The 14,042-nt window shown below is 38.7% G+C and overlaps 1 protein-coding gene across 23 annotated transcripts in view; it reads right to left on the bottom strand.

Annotated features, from left to right (window-relative positions):
* The window catches only part of APBB2 (amyloid beta precursor protein binding family B member 2), a 216,824-nt gene that overhangs the window by 22,566 nt on the left and 180,216 nt on the right, over positions 1–14,042 (bottom strand). Inside the window, exon 1 of one of the 23 annotated variants that reach the window (XM_078393997.1) lies at positions 5,942–7,415. The exons of 21 other annotated variants lie outside the window; for them this stretch is intronic. The gene's annotated coding sequence lies outside the window, so the exon portion shown is untranslated. Of the gene's footprint in view, positions 1–5,941; positions 7,416–14,042 lie in introns of those variants that run through there. One more of the 23 variants, XM_078393998.1, reaches the window with a different exon arrangement.

The raw sequence follows: 14,042 nt of genomic DNA, 5'->3' as shown, positions 1-14,042 counted from the left end.
CAACAACCTCTGGAGCAACACATATCCCCTTCCCCTCCTTTTGAGGGTGACCTGCCTAATTCCCAACACCAGCGAACCAGAGGCACCACTTAGGAAGAGCGGGACAGTGATATGTCACCTTCACAAATTTCACAGCAGATGTGATCGTTTCCCAAGGGTACTGATATTTTTGGTGAAATCATTGGTTTTATATGATAAGCACTGCAAAATGCTAGCTGTGCAGGTATAAGGCACACTCCACTGCTTCAAAACAAGGATAATTTGTACAATCGAAATGTACTGATAATGTTGTTAATATTAACACAAAAATAGAAGTAATAGTGCTCTTAATGCAGATGGATTTTTGTATGTTCACCTTGGCTATGCTGAAGAATAATACTTTAAATTCCTCTCTGCATTGCCTATTCCCCCAATACAACCCCCCTGCCTCCAATACTATTTAGCTATGCATGTTGTCTAGATCTGAGATAATGGCAAACACCCAAAGCAGTTTTTTGCACATGCCATGACCTCACAAGTAGGGCCGTATCAATTCACGTCACTACAAATAAGGAAATAGCACCAACAGATTATTTCTCTCTTTGCTTCTACATCTTTGCTTCTACATGTCAGGGGGAAATGGGGAGGCAGAAGAGGAAATAAGCAACTATCTGCTATAAAATCATCTGTCAATGTTATTAATTGAATAAGAATTACTACGTGGATCTTTTCTACCAGCAAAGTCCAGCAGATAGGGTGGTTTTAATTATTGGTATAGAATTACTGTACTTTAATTATATTATTATTATAGCTATTTTGATTGTTTATTGCTTTATTGAATGATAATTGCTTACTGTATGTTTTTATCATTGTAATTATGTTATGGTTGTTTTTTAACTGTTTTTGACTACTGGAATGCGCTCTGGTATAGAGCTCAATATAAATAAATAAACAAATTATTATTATTATTATTATTATTATTATTATTATTATTATTATTATTATTATTATTATTATTATTATTATTATTATTATTATTATTATTATTTCAATACTTGATCTGATCAAACAGTTTAAGAAAAACCATAAATTATAAAATGATTTTTGAAAACAACGGGTTAGGTGTTGTTTTCTACTCGCTTCTTCTTCTTCTTCTTCTTCTTCTTCTTCTTCTTCTTCTTCTTCTTCTTCTTCTTCAAATAATGTATTAGGTATTACATATTATATTACTATCACATTGCTAACGTGTTAGTTTTTAATCTATTATCATTGATTGTTTTGTTTCAGAAACAAAATTTAAAAGTAGAAAAATATTAGACTCCTCAAAGTTAACCTCCAAAACATCACAGAAGTAATGTTATATTACTTTGAAAAAACAACATTGTTTGGCACTCATTGTTTCCCAAAACAAGGTGTTACAGGTCATGCTGTTCCTTAGAACCTGTTGCTTCCAACCACTAGGAAAATCCATAGCCACAGCTCATGAAGGTACTCATCTGGGGCGGAGATCCTTTTAAATGCTACTAAAGAGGATCTACCGAGTTCAACGCCTGCTGTGCCCAAGCACTTCTCTTCCCCGTGAAACATAAGAGAGCATAATTTCACATTGTCCCTGTATTCTCATCAAGGTCCATTGCTTTTGCAGTTCATGACAATGGGAATCTCCTGTGCAAAGGATGGGGAGGCCAAGAGGGTAATGATGACTCTGCACAGCATGCAATATTCAGCACCAAACATCTCACTAGATCCTTCAGCTTTGCTTTCTTATCCTTCCCCCTGAACTGGGAATATCTTTCTTCGGTCAACTGCCATGTTTGCCTCAATTCTAATCCAGTATATTTCAAGCTGATTCATATAGTCATGTAAAAAAGCAAGTACAGCCTCTTTGAATTCTATAGTTATATGAATCAGGACATAATAAAAATGATCTGGTCCTTAGCAGGTCTGAAAATTAGCTGAATACAACTTCAGATGAACAACAACACATGACATATTACACCATGTCATGATTTATTTAACAAAAATAATGCCAAAATGGAGAAGCCATAGGTGAAAAATTAAGTACACCCTTACTGCTTCCATAGGAATTAAGAGGCTAAGTAGCAATCAGATGCTGCTAATCAAATGCCCTTGAGTAATTGATCATCAGCAAGTGTAACTACCTTTATAAAAGCTGAAGTTCTAGCAGTTTGCTGGTATGGATCATTTAGGTGTGTGTTAACACATTGCTGATGTGCTTCCAAAGAGGAAACACATCAGCAATGACCATAGAGAAACAATTGCTACTGCCCACCAATCTGGGAAGGGTTATAAGGTCATTTCCAAACAATTTAAAGTCCATCATTCTACAGTGAGGAAAATTATTCACAAGTGGAAAATGTTCAAGACAGTTGCCAATCTTCCCAGGAGTAGACGTCCAAGCAAATTCACCTCAAGGTCACACTGTGCAATGCTCAGAAAAATTGCAAAAACCCAGGAGTTGTATTTCAGACTCTGCAGGCCTCAGTTAGCATGTTAAATGATAAAGTTCATAACAGTAAAACTAGAAAAAGACTGCACAAGTATGGTTTGTTTGGAAGGGTTGCCAGGAAAAAAAAACTCTTCTCTCTAAAAAGAACATAGCAGCACGACTTAGGTTTGCAAAGCTGCATCTGGACAGACCACAAGATTTCTGGAACAATGTTCTTTGGACAGATGAGACCAAAGTGGAGATGTTGGGCCATAATGCACAGCACCATGTCTGGTGAAAACCAAACACATCAGCACCACATACCAACTGTCAAGCTCGGTGGTGGAGGGGTGATGATTTGAACATGTTTCAGACTTCAGGGACTACAAAGGGCCCAGCTAGACAAGACAATGAATATGTCTTTAGAAGCACAGCAGCCCTCTTAAGAAGAAAATATCTTCTGTTTATTTTAACATGAGTTTTCCTCAATATATATTTGGCAAATGAGCCTGCTTTTGTTTTGTAATTAATCATCTAAGAGATAGCATGGTTTTGCTTGCCTCAGGCACACAGTTCTGCAAGATTTTTGTGCCCAGAGAGATAATTGTGTAAAACAAGGACATATGTATTGACCATGATGCTGCGATCTGGCTGAAGGCTTTTTTGATGCTGGCTGTTACAGAAGTGAGCAAATAGGCAAAAGGTAAGATATTGAGCCCTGACATTTCTTAATTTATAATGAGGTCGCTATTTAAAAATAGCTGCCAAACATTAACTTAGAGCATGATTTTGTAGCATCTGCGAAGCCCTGTTCCGTTTTCTTTAAACAACATAAAAATCACGGCCAGGATCTAATGGTTGTTGTGGGTTTTTCGGGCTCTTTGGCCATGTTCTGAAGGTTGTTCTACCTGACATTTCGACGGTCTTTGTGGCCAGCATCTTCAGAGGACACCACTCAGAGTGCTGTCCTCTGAAGATGCCGGCCACAGAGACTGGCGAAACATTAGGAAGAACAACCTTCAGAACACAGCCAAAGAGCCCGAAAAACCCACAACAACAAAATAAAAATCATTTCTCAAAGTCGGGTTGGAAGGCAGCCCAGCCTCCTGATTCAGGCACTGGACTATCTTCCTCTGGGGTTTTAGCCTCAAGGGTTCAGGGTCAGCAGGATCTGGGGGTTCCTTTCTTTAAAGTTGAGGAGGGGGTTTGGCCTATCCTCAACAGAGGACTCATATAACAACACCATGAGATATCCTGAATCAAAGCCAGAACAATAAATTGATTAAGAGAGAGGGAAACAGCAAAATGCTATTATGGACTGGTTTTGTTGATCAGCTGTAAGATACATCCTCTTAATTTAAGATGCTCATGTCAGAATATCACAGATTGGGGGAGGGAGAAGAGCAGCACTAAAAATAAAATAAATTATTAAAATTTTTGGAGATAATTTTACTCTGTTTTTCTCCTTAAAGAGGACCCAAGGCAGCTTGCATCATTAAAAGACAATGTTTAAAGCTAAAAAAATAGTAAGTACACAAATACTAAAAAAGATCAAACAAATACAACTCTGAGATATGGTAAACACAAGCAGTACTAAAAACATGGTCAAAGCAAGTAATGCATAAAATCCATCTAAAAATCACACTCATTTAGCCAGTCAACAGGGAAAAGCTTGCATGAAGACAAAGGTCTTTGGCTGCTTGCGGAAGGACAGCAAAGATGGGGCCAGCCTAGCCTCTTGTGGGAGGGAGTTCCAAAGTCTGGGAGCAGCAACAGAGAAGGCCCTCTCTTGTGTCCTCACCAAACACACCTGTGAAGGTGGCGGGACTGAGAGAAAGGCCAGACAAAGTTTTCTCTTTCCATAAGAGTTTTGATATATTAAAAACTGCAGAGCCACATTCAGTACTATGTGTATATAATGTGCCAAAAAGAGAGAAAATGTCCGACAAAAAGCCAAGTTATGTGAACTTACATAATTTCTTCCAAACAACGGAAGTTTTATTGCATCTTTCCCCCACTTTGCACTCTTCAGATATGTTGAATTACAACCCCCATTATCCCCAGCCACCATGGTCACTGGCTGACAGGTGTCTTACTGCAACACACCTGGAGTAACTTTGGCTAGGCAAAGGCGTCTTATCAAGTTACCCCTCTGATATTCTAACCTGACATTAACGGAGAATGTTTCATGGCCTTTGCTGAGGAAAAAGCCACCACCACCAAACACCCTGTTCTTTTTTCAAATCTGTAAAAAGCTAAGAATATCAGTGAGCTAGGAAGCCTACATTCAATGTCCTGCTGTGCATTTCCCCCCTAGCTCTGAAGAATCACATAGGACATGGCCCTCTGCTACTGTGTTCTTGTGCCCACTGCTATCAGGGGACACCAACTAAGCACAGATTCTGAGAACTAAAGAGGAAATGATGATGTCACCACTGGCCCATCCTAGGATAATTTCTGATAAACATTAAGGATATAACCTTTGGCTGTACAGTTGCAACTGCAATAAATGTTCTCACATTTCTCTAAACGAATGCATTCTATGCAGCCAGTCAAAAGCAATTAATGCTTCAAAGTATTCACATGTTCAGATTATTTTCTCTTTTTAGTGCCAAATATTTGTGACTTCTAAGAATAAAAGACATAGGAACGTATTAAGTCCTTGAGCAAATTAGATATTTGTATTGCCCTTTCCCCATGACAAGGTTTCTATTAGTTATCTATAGTACAAACTTAATCTCTCTGTGGGGCAGAGGATGTGTGACATTGAAATGAATACTGACAAGCTGGTTCCCATACTCTGGAAGACGGTAAGGACACAGATTGTTCCTGAAGAAATGCAAATCTTGCCCCAGAAGCAGACCAGACAAGGTATAGGAAGGCAACTTGGGCTTCCTTCTTTGCCTCTAATTAAATGGTCATCTCGCCTCAAAAAAACACACAAAAAACCTGTGACTCATTGGCTGCAGACTTGTTCTAAGCCAGGCAGCTTTTCTTCTCATCTCCTGGACTATACATGGGGTGAGACTGTAAAAACCCAGCAGTTTCGTTTAGTTGTACGGGTGGGGCAGGTTCTGAATATCTAGGAGACCCTTCCCTAACCTGTGTGTATCTGATGGGCTGGGCATCCATCCTCTGTCATCCGCAGCACCATGGTTCCAATGCTGGTTGGAGGAGCAATCTGGAGTCTGAAAGGGTTAGGGGGATGCCAGTCTAGGACTTTGCAAGTCCCATTTGAGAGAAAGGGTTCCTCTTCTTTCATGATATGGAGAAGGGAACATCTCTATTTTTACGGTTATCTTTTTGGCATTGAATTCCTGCAAGGAGGAAGATCCCAGAAGGAGTTTGAAAATTCATCTGATAATTGTTGAGAACTATAACTGAGAAACATGCTTGCTTCATCATGATTTGCAAGGCAACAACTAATGTCAGCGATGAAATACAAAAAGCAACCCCTCCTTCCCCTCCCACAGCAGAGAAAGAGAAAGAGAGACAGAGACAGAAATACCTTACCTTTCTCTGAATCCCAGAAAAGCATGGAAGAAGAGAGCAGAAAAAGAATTAGTGAGGATTCACACAGCTTGAGTCCCAATATTTGTGAGAAAGAGGGAGGGAATAAAAATCAAATCAATCACTCAATTAACCCTCCACTCTCTGGCTGCTTCCCTTACCACAATGTACTGAAGCTGTTTTGTTTTTGTTTAGCCACTGTTTGGGTTTCAGTCCAGTTGTGCCCAAGTCAGGGAGTATTTTAGGAAAGATATAATGAGGCCAACAGGTATCAGCTGAATTTAGAAAGGCAGGCAGGACACAAATATCAGCCGTGGAAGACAGGCTTAAAATATCGCACACAAATAAGGGAAGCAGTTGGCAGATGCTTAGAAAGCAAGTCACATCAATGTTCACACTTCTTGCTCAAGATGATATTTAAAGGGACAATGTCGGAAACATCATGGCTCTACACTACAGCACAGAGGTTGACCCACTACTTTTTTTTAAAAAAAATATGCTTATAATTCCTCATCAATTGTTGAAATGTAACATTTTGCATTATATGGAGCTTTGTAATGAAATGTTATTCTTCAGTTCTCCTTTTGTGCTCAAGATGTAAAGTAGAAGATACAACATTCTTGACAATTTAAGGTGAGTTTTTTTTTAAAAGCCCTCTACATTACAATAAGAAACCTTTGTCTGTTACAATCAATGAAGAAGCATAAATCTAAGCTAAAGTTGATGGACTGCAGTGGCTAAGAGACTAGGAGTCAAACTAGAAGTTAGGAGAATGCCTATCCCATTGTGCTATGATGGAATATGTCTTATAGCACCTAAGGAAGCCCTGCTTCTATGTATTGAGTGTCTTATCTGAGTTATTCTCCAATTTTTTTAAAAAAAAATCTCCCACAACAGAAGAATTACACTTCTAGTGGGTGTGATTCTTTTCTAGGATGTCCCCCATTTTTGCAAAATGCCAATAAAAAAACAAAGCAAAGAACACAGAAGCATTTTTTTGAAAAGTGACATCACTTCCGATAATTTCATTTGAAGGAGCTGGTGCAGCCCAGAAAGGTTCTTCAGCTACAAACATGAGCCATGGATCTTGCCCACACCTACTGAAAGGCAAAGTTAACTAACCACAGTGGAACCCAGCACCACTTTGCAGGTTTGCTAGTGATCCAAGGGCAGTACTCTCAGTGACGTTGAGCTAAAATGACTGATTTGCACATTTCTTTTTTTCAGTGTTAAAGAGATGGTTACCATATTTGTCGGCGTACAAGATGACTTTTTGGCCCTGAAAAAATGCCTCCAAGTGGGGGGGTCGTCTTGTACGCCGGGTGCATGTCCAGCAAACCCTCCTTCTCTCCCAGCAAAGTCACTTACCTGATAGTAAGACCGAGTAGAGCCCCACTCCTAGCCTGGGAACAGCATGACTCTAGCACCGAACAGCTGACTGTCGGGAACAGCAGAGAGGCGGCAGCCATTTTGAGATGGGACCACACGGCTGCTGCTTCTCAAAATGGCTGCTGCCTCTCTGCTGTTCCTTCTTCCAGCAAACCCTGGCTCTCTCCGAAAAGGAACCAAAAGGGGCAAAAGGAACTCTCCCCATGATGCAGCCAAAGCAGAATCACGCATGTGGAAGAGGGGGTAGTCTTATACAGCAAGTATATAACAAACTCTACATTCTGAGTGAGAATGTTGGGGGGGTCGTCTTATATGCCCAGTCGCCTTATACACCGGCAAATACGGTATATATTTTAAAGGTAACAACAACAGATTTCTGTTAACTAGGAACTGAGTTTAATACAAAAAACATTTCTTGCCCTCTAGTAGCCAAACATTAATTTAAAAAGTAAATCTGTGGGTGGTATATGGAGGGCCCAGGGGTGTTGGGGCCTCTCAAAACACAGCAAAATTGCCCCCTAGTCTCCTAGAAGTCACACAGGGCCCTTCTGAACAAAATATGTTTTTTAAAAAAAGAATATGTGGTGTGTAGGGGGTCTGGGAGCCACTGATGCTGCAAAAATGGCCCTGGGGACCACAGGCTGCATACTGACCACCCCTGCTGTAGAATAAAACAGATTTTTTTTAAAAAAAAATAACAGCTGCTTTGTTTGCTATGACAAATCTCCTGCATTTAAATCAAAACTGAAGTGTGATATTTGTGAGTCCAAGTCTTCACTACTTGCTAAGCTATTTTTTTTTTCAAGTTACTGATAGCAGTTTATGGAATTTTGTTTTGCTGGTAGTTACAAAAGAAAAAAATTACAAAAGAAAAAGATCTTTGAATGAACATTTCCCCATTATAGGTTTGAATTTTGAAAACATTATGCTTTTACTTAAAAAAAAAAAAGAGAGATGGCCAATAGATATAATTTAGATACATATTTAGATGTATGTCATTGCTCTAATGATTCGTATGTTAAAAACCCATGCTATATTTCTAATAAATTATCACCACTGTATTAAAGAAAAGACCCTGCACAGAAAAAGATATTTTATTCCATCATAACCCAAATGCTGAATTACCCATAGTGTACTTAAATTCTGTAACCTGTAGAAAATAAGGGATACATGCATTCTACATATTTTTTGTATTCTGCGTTATGCATTAAGTAGCAGTTTAATTCTGCTTCCACCATAATGGGGAGGAGGTGCTATCCCAGATCCCTGAGGATCTCATCCTGCTATCCTCACTCATGTGAGCTTTCATGAGGTATTGTATGAAAATACTCATTAGCACAAGGTCATTACATTAGACAAAGCAGATACTACCAGGAAGATAAATTCAATGCAAGCAGCATGATTTTCACTCTGTTCATGGAGGAAGGAAGGAAGATTAGTTTTCTAGATGTTTTCCTCTAAAGTCTAATATGTCTGTGGCCATAGCAGCACTTAGTTCTACATCAACGAAACTATACAAACATGATGTGAACACTTAGAACTGGCTTGTGAATCTATAGCTACCATCTGGCAATTGTTCTGCAGCATTATTTAATAAAATAGTTTAATTTCCAAGCTTATCACAACACAGCAGAAAACATACACTATCTAACGCATTTGATTGAAGCCTGTGTTTATCTAACAGGTGAAAAATATGCTGATCTTTGCTGTAAACCATACTTGCTATCAGGGAAGTCAAGGAATCAAAATATACTGAGAATGGAGTTTAGTGACATTCCTTAGACAAAACAAGAAAAAGTCTGGAAGTGTGTTCAAGAGCTACAAGCTGTATTTGGCGGACTGCAGCCCATATTTTCAGATGCCACTCAGCATATTTCAGAACTTTCTTAAATGAGAACTCACTCCCACTCACCTCCAAGTATTTTTAACATGTAACAACAGTATCTATTTTATTTACTCTGTTCGCTTCCTTCTTTAGGTAGGCAGGATAAGTTTTACATGTAGACTACTGAATTGCGGAACACACATTTTCAATTTTAAAAAATCATTTTACCCCGATGCAATAGAATAGCACTGGTAATTCTGATATTTAAATATTGCAGGTGAATTTACCCAAATCTACATTTCTAGGCTTCTCTTCATCTCAGATGCAAACGTTTGAGAGACCTAACTCATCTTTACCCTATCCCCACAGCAAATGAAGTACCTCCTGTACCACCATTCGGATTTGTCTGAAGATATAAAGACATTTAATAATGGTCCCAAAGCAACTTCACCATTAACTATTATATGCCTCAGCAGCAGCTGCTACTGCTGCTGAGAAAACTACTGTGTTTATTCCATTCCTTGTAACATTTAAAGAAGCACAGCAGACATTACATTAGGATAGCACAGCTTAACAACCACTTCTTTTCAGTATGCATTAAAGGTAGTGACCATATCAGGAAACTGCCTACATTGTCCTTAAAATGATAAAATTCTGTAGATGCACACAAACTATGGCTAGATCTTCCTAGGAGTAGCTAATTACCCTTTACAACACTGTCTGGTTCATTTGCTGTTACTCCCAGTGTCAAAATGATATTCATCTGTATTAGTCTTAGACCAACACAGTTTCCAGAACATGTCAAATGAACAAAATACAAATGACACAAGCACGACATTGTACCATACAACATGTACAAAAGAAGGTAGAAGCTAGCTGGATTCTGTGCTCAATACTGTATATTCAGGGCTTTCTACATCTGTAGGAGCAAGTCCTCTAAAGAATCTGAACCATTTAACTTCTAAAATTAGCATGCAAGAATGCTCTTGTGGTTTTGATTATTAGCAATAGTGGAGAATACAGCTCATAAATGGCCAATTTATCTTGTAAACTGTCTGGTTGAATATACGACCTGTACCATTTTCTCTGAATACAATTTTCTGTCTGATACTAAGCAGAAGGAGGAGCAACCTCTACTTCAGGGTGGGCAAAATGTAGACCAGGATATACCCGGTAGATCTCTGGGCAATTTGTACTACAATAAGTACTGTAGTTTCTGACTCATATTACTTTAGCAACAAGAAAAACAATTCCTCCCATACTTCCCAATTTAGAAGGCTGAAATCAAGAAAGCTTGGGATAGCCAAGTATGTTGATATATGATAAGTGAGTGCGGGCAGTGCTGGTATTGGAAAAATGATTGTAGATTTAAATGCTCTCAGAGGTCCTTTCTCACTTCTGTACTTCTGTCAGTAGAAACAGGAGTGGAATAATATCTACTCTGCACTGCAGTCCCCCATGAATCTAAAAACTCTTCAAGGTAAGTTTCTGGGCAGTCCAGAGCACTGCAGGGGAATAGAAAAGGGGAAGAAAGTTCTGTCATGCTGTAACACTAGTATGATGCTGCATCCAAGCCATTATCCGGATTGCTCCATCCATGCCTGCCTCTGCAGTCCCCAGTACACTTGCCCAAATCCCACCATACAGAATTTCAACCTATGCCAGGAAGGATATACAGGAGTCAGTCCCAGTGAATCCAGTGTTACCTTTTGAGTTAAAGTGCTCTGCACTGGACTTCCAAAGTCTAAAGACCGAAAACCTATTCTCTGATCCTTTGAAATGGGATGGCTTGAAAGTCATTCCTGTATCTCTGCATGAAGTCATATTCCTTGCAATTTAAGTGCTCGTTCCTGACTGGAGAATGTTCCTGAGGAATGGTTTTCTTTCACAGATGGATGATCCAAATATGACTGAGTATTTCTGTGTTTTTCAGGAAATTCACTTCATAGCTAAACCAGAATTATATAAAAAGTATAAAGCAAGACGTTTAAGGCCAACTATAAATGAATCATAGTTTTTCCAAAGGAAAAAAAAATCTCTAGCACAGTGTGGGAAATGATGAAAGTAAATAAGCTACTTTAGGCACCAGAAATAATGAATTCATTTTAGCATTCTTGCTAAAGTCCTTTCCCCCCCAAATTCACAGATTTGTAAAGGAAAATTTATTTTATCAGGGTTGGCAGAGTACGTAGTGACATTTAGTCATAACTATAAAACCACTGTATTAATGTTCCAAGCAAGCATGTTCCTGATTTTGCAAGAAAGATTCTTGCCATGTATGGAATGAGTAATGCCAAATGCTCAGTCTTGTTTCAGTAGAGGAAGATGCATGAGAGACTTCGTGGCAAATACACGTTTTTGACAGCATACCAACAATTTCAGAAGAATATCAGCCTATACTTTATTAAAGCAAAGACTCTGAATCAGGTTCATGAAAAGCTCTGGATTGTTCTGAAAAGACTGGATGTACTACACCATTTGCTTGTGCTGTTATGAAATCTATACTCTGTACCAGAAGCTATTGTTAAGAACTGAATATGTAGAAATAGAATTGTTTCCAACTGACAGAGCTGTCAGACAAGGGTGTATTTTATCTCCCTAACTGTATGACACTGCAGAACACTGTATATCATATGGAAAGCTGGATTAGATTCAGACAGAGGAGTGAAAACGGGAGGGAGAAACATCAACAATTTAAGATATACAGATTATATTATAGCACTAGAAGAAAACAACAATGACTTGAAACAGCTACTGATGAGGAAGAAGAAAAAGATGCAAAAGGACAATTACAGGTGAATGTTAGCAAGACAAAAACCATAAGGAAAAAATCATATAACTTTAATGCTGATAATATCAAAATATTTTGTATAATACCTTGGTTCAATCATCACTCTAAATGCTGACTGCAGCCAAGAAATCAAAATACAACAGGACCTTGGAAGAGTTGTTATAAAATAACTAGAAAAGATCCTCAAGATTAAGGATGTGTCATTGGAGACCAAGGCCAAAATCATTCATACGATGGTATTCCCAACTACTGCGTGATAGCTGGACAATGAAGAAAACTGACAGACAACAACAGCAACAAATCATTTGAAGTGTGGATGTTAGAAGAGTGCTTTATGGATACTATAAACACAAGTAAGTGGGCCATACAGCAAATCAAGCCTGATGTTTTGGAAAAAGTAAAAAAATTACTAAACCAAAGCTATCGTACTTTGGGAATACCATGAGAAGACAAGAGTCAGTAAAAAAACATAATGGTGGAAGAAGTTGAAGGGGAAAGCTGAATAAGGAAAGAGGAAAGCTGAATAAGAGTTCGTTTTCATAGCTTAAATAAAGGAACCCCAGCCCTGAGTTTGCAGGTCTGGACCAGGGCTGTTAATAATAGGATCTTTCTTTCTTTCTTTCTTTCTTTCTTTCTTTCTTTCTTTCTTTCTTTCTTTCTTTCTTTCTTTCTTTCTTTCTTTCTTTCTTTCTTTCTTAGACTATTTTACAGGGTCCTAATGCATTGGAACTGGTATGAGAGCGCATAACAACAGAAGACTATGACACCTTCCTTTACACCAGTGTGTCCTCTAATTTTCAGCCTTGCTGGGAAGGGCTCAGCCTCTCTCGCACATTACTTCCCTCCTGTGTGTGCATGCGACTCGGCCCCTCTCCACACAGGATTCTGTCACTCACGACTGAAACTAAAGGGGTTGAATGCAATTGCTGTGTAGAGCAGGAAGCAAGCTACTAGGAGGGAGGGAGGGAGGGAGGCAGACCCATGGGCGTGCACCTGGCATCCTTGGTTTTCAAAAATTTAAATACCTGCAGTGTAATGGGTTACACTATATTCTGCCTGCTGGCAATGAAACTATGGGCTTATAGTTGTAAGTACAATAGAAACACAACAGACTCTTTAGATACAGTTTTTTTCCTTGGCGAAAATGTGTTGCATGTTCCTACTTCTATCATATACATGATGGATCTGTAATCAGGATCTTCTAAACTGGAGAGGAGTGGCCTGTGGACCACCAGCAACTATTGGATGAGGATTCGCAACAGCCATATCTAGTGCAGGCAAGAGTGAGGAAAGATGGGAATTATAGTCCAGAACATTTTCTACCCCATAGCAAAAACTATATCATATGAAACAACCAAAAAAACCCATATGGTAAGTTCCAAGTCAATATTTCACAAATAAGAGACTTCTACTCGGATATGGGGAAACTCTTTTAAAGTATGAGTCTTATTTTAAAATAATCAGAATCTGTCAATCATATCAGAACATTAATCCAATCAGGTCTGTAGACAAAGGATTTCTATATTCAAATTCCAAAAGCCATGGAACTCAGCAGATAAGTTTGAGTCAGGTGCTATTCCTCAGTCTGACCAAACTCACAGGACTGTTGTAAGGATAAAAATGGGGAAATGGGAAGAACTATGGTCTTGCACTCTTTGGAGAAAACAGAGAATATAAATGCAATTAAATAAACCCACCTAGAAAATTTGTGTTACAAACTTTCTCAAAGGACCTGAGGACAAGTGTTTGAAAAGCCAAGGATTGGGAGTTTGAATCCCCACTGAACTTCCTGGGAAAGGGGCCAACTAAGACCACCTGGTATGTGTACAGCTGATGGGGTTAAGTGCCCTACCATCTGTGAGGCTTTGGTCTGGCTACACAATCCCAGAACATCACCAGAGGAAGAGACTTTTAAATCATTTCAGAAAATAACTAGAAAACCCTGGAATCAACTTAATATATATACTTATTATACGTATACAAGTTTTTAAAATGTATGATATAAGGCTAATCACAATGGCTCTAGATCAAGATTTTAAAATAAAATGAAACAATTGATCACATTCATATATTATTAGTTTAAATCAGTATAAAGACCT

Source organism: Pogona vitticeps, chromosome 5 (assembly GCF_051106095.1).
Source record: "Pogona vitticeps strain Pit_001003342236 chromosome 5, PviZW2.1, whole genome shotgun sequence".
Classification (NCBI taxonomy): Eukaryota; Metazoa; Chordata; class Lepidosauria; order Squamata; family Agamidae; genus Pogona; species Pogona vitticeps.
Note: the sequence above shows the minus strand (reverse complement) of the source record. Positions and strands in the feature narration are given on the sequence as shown.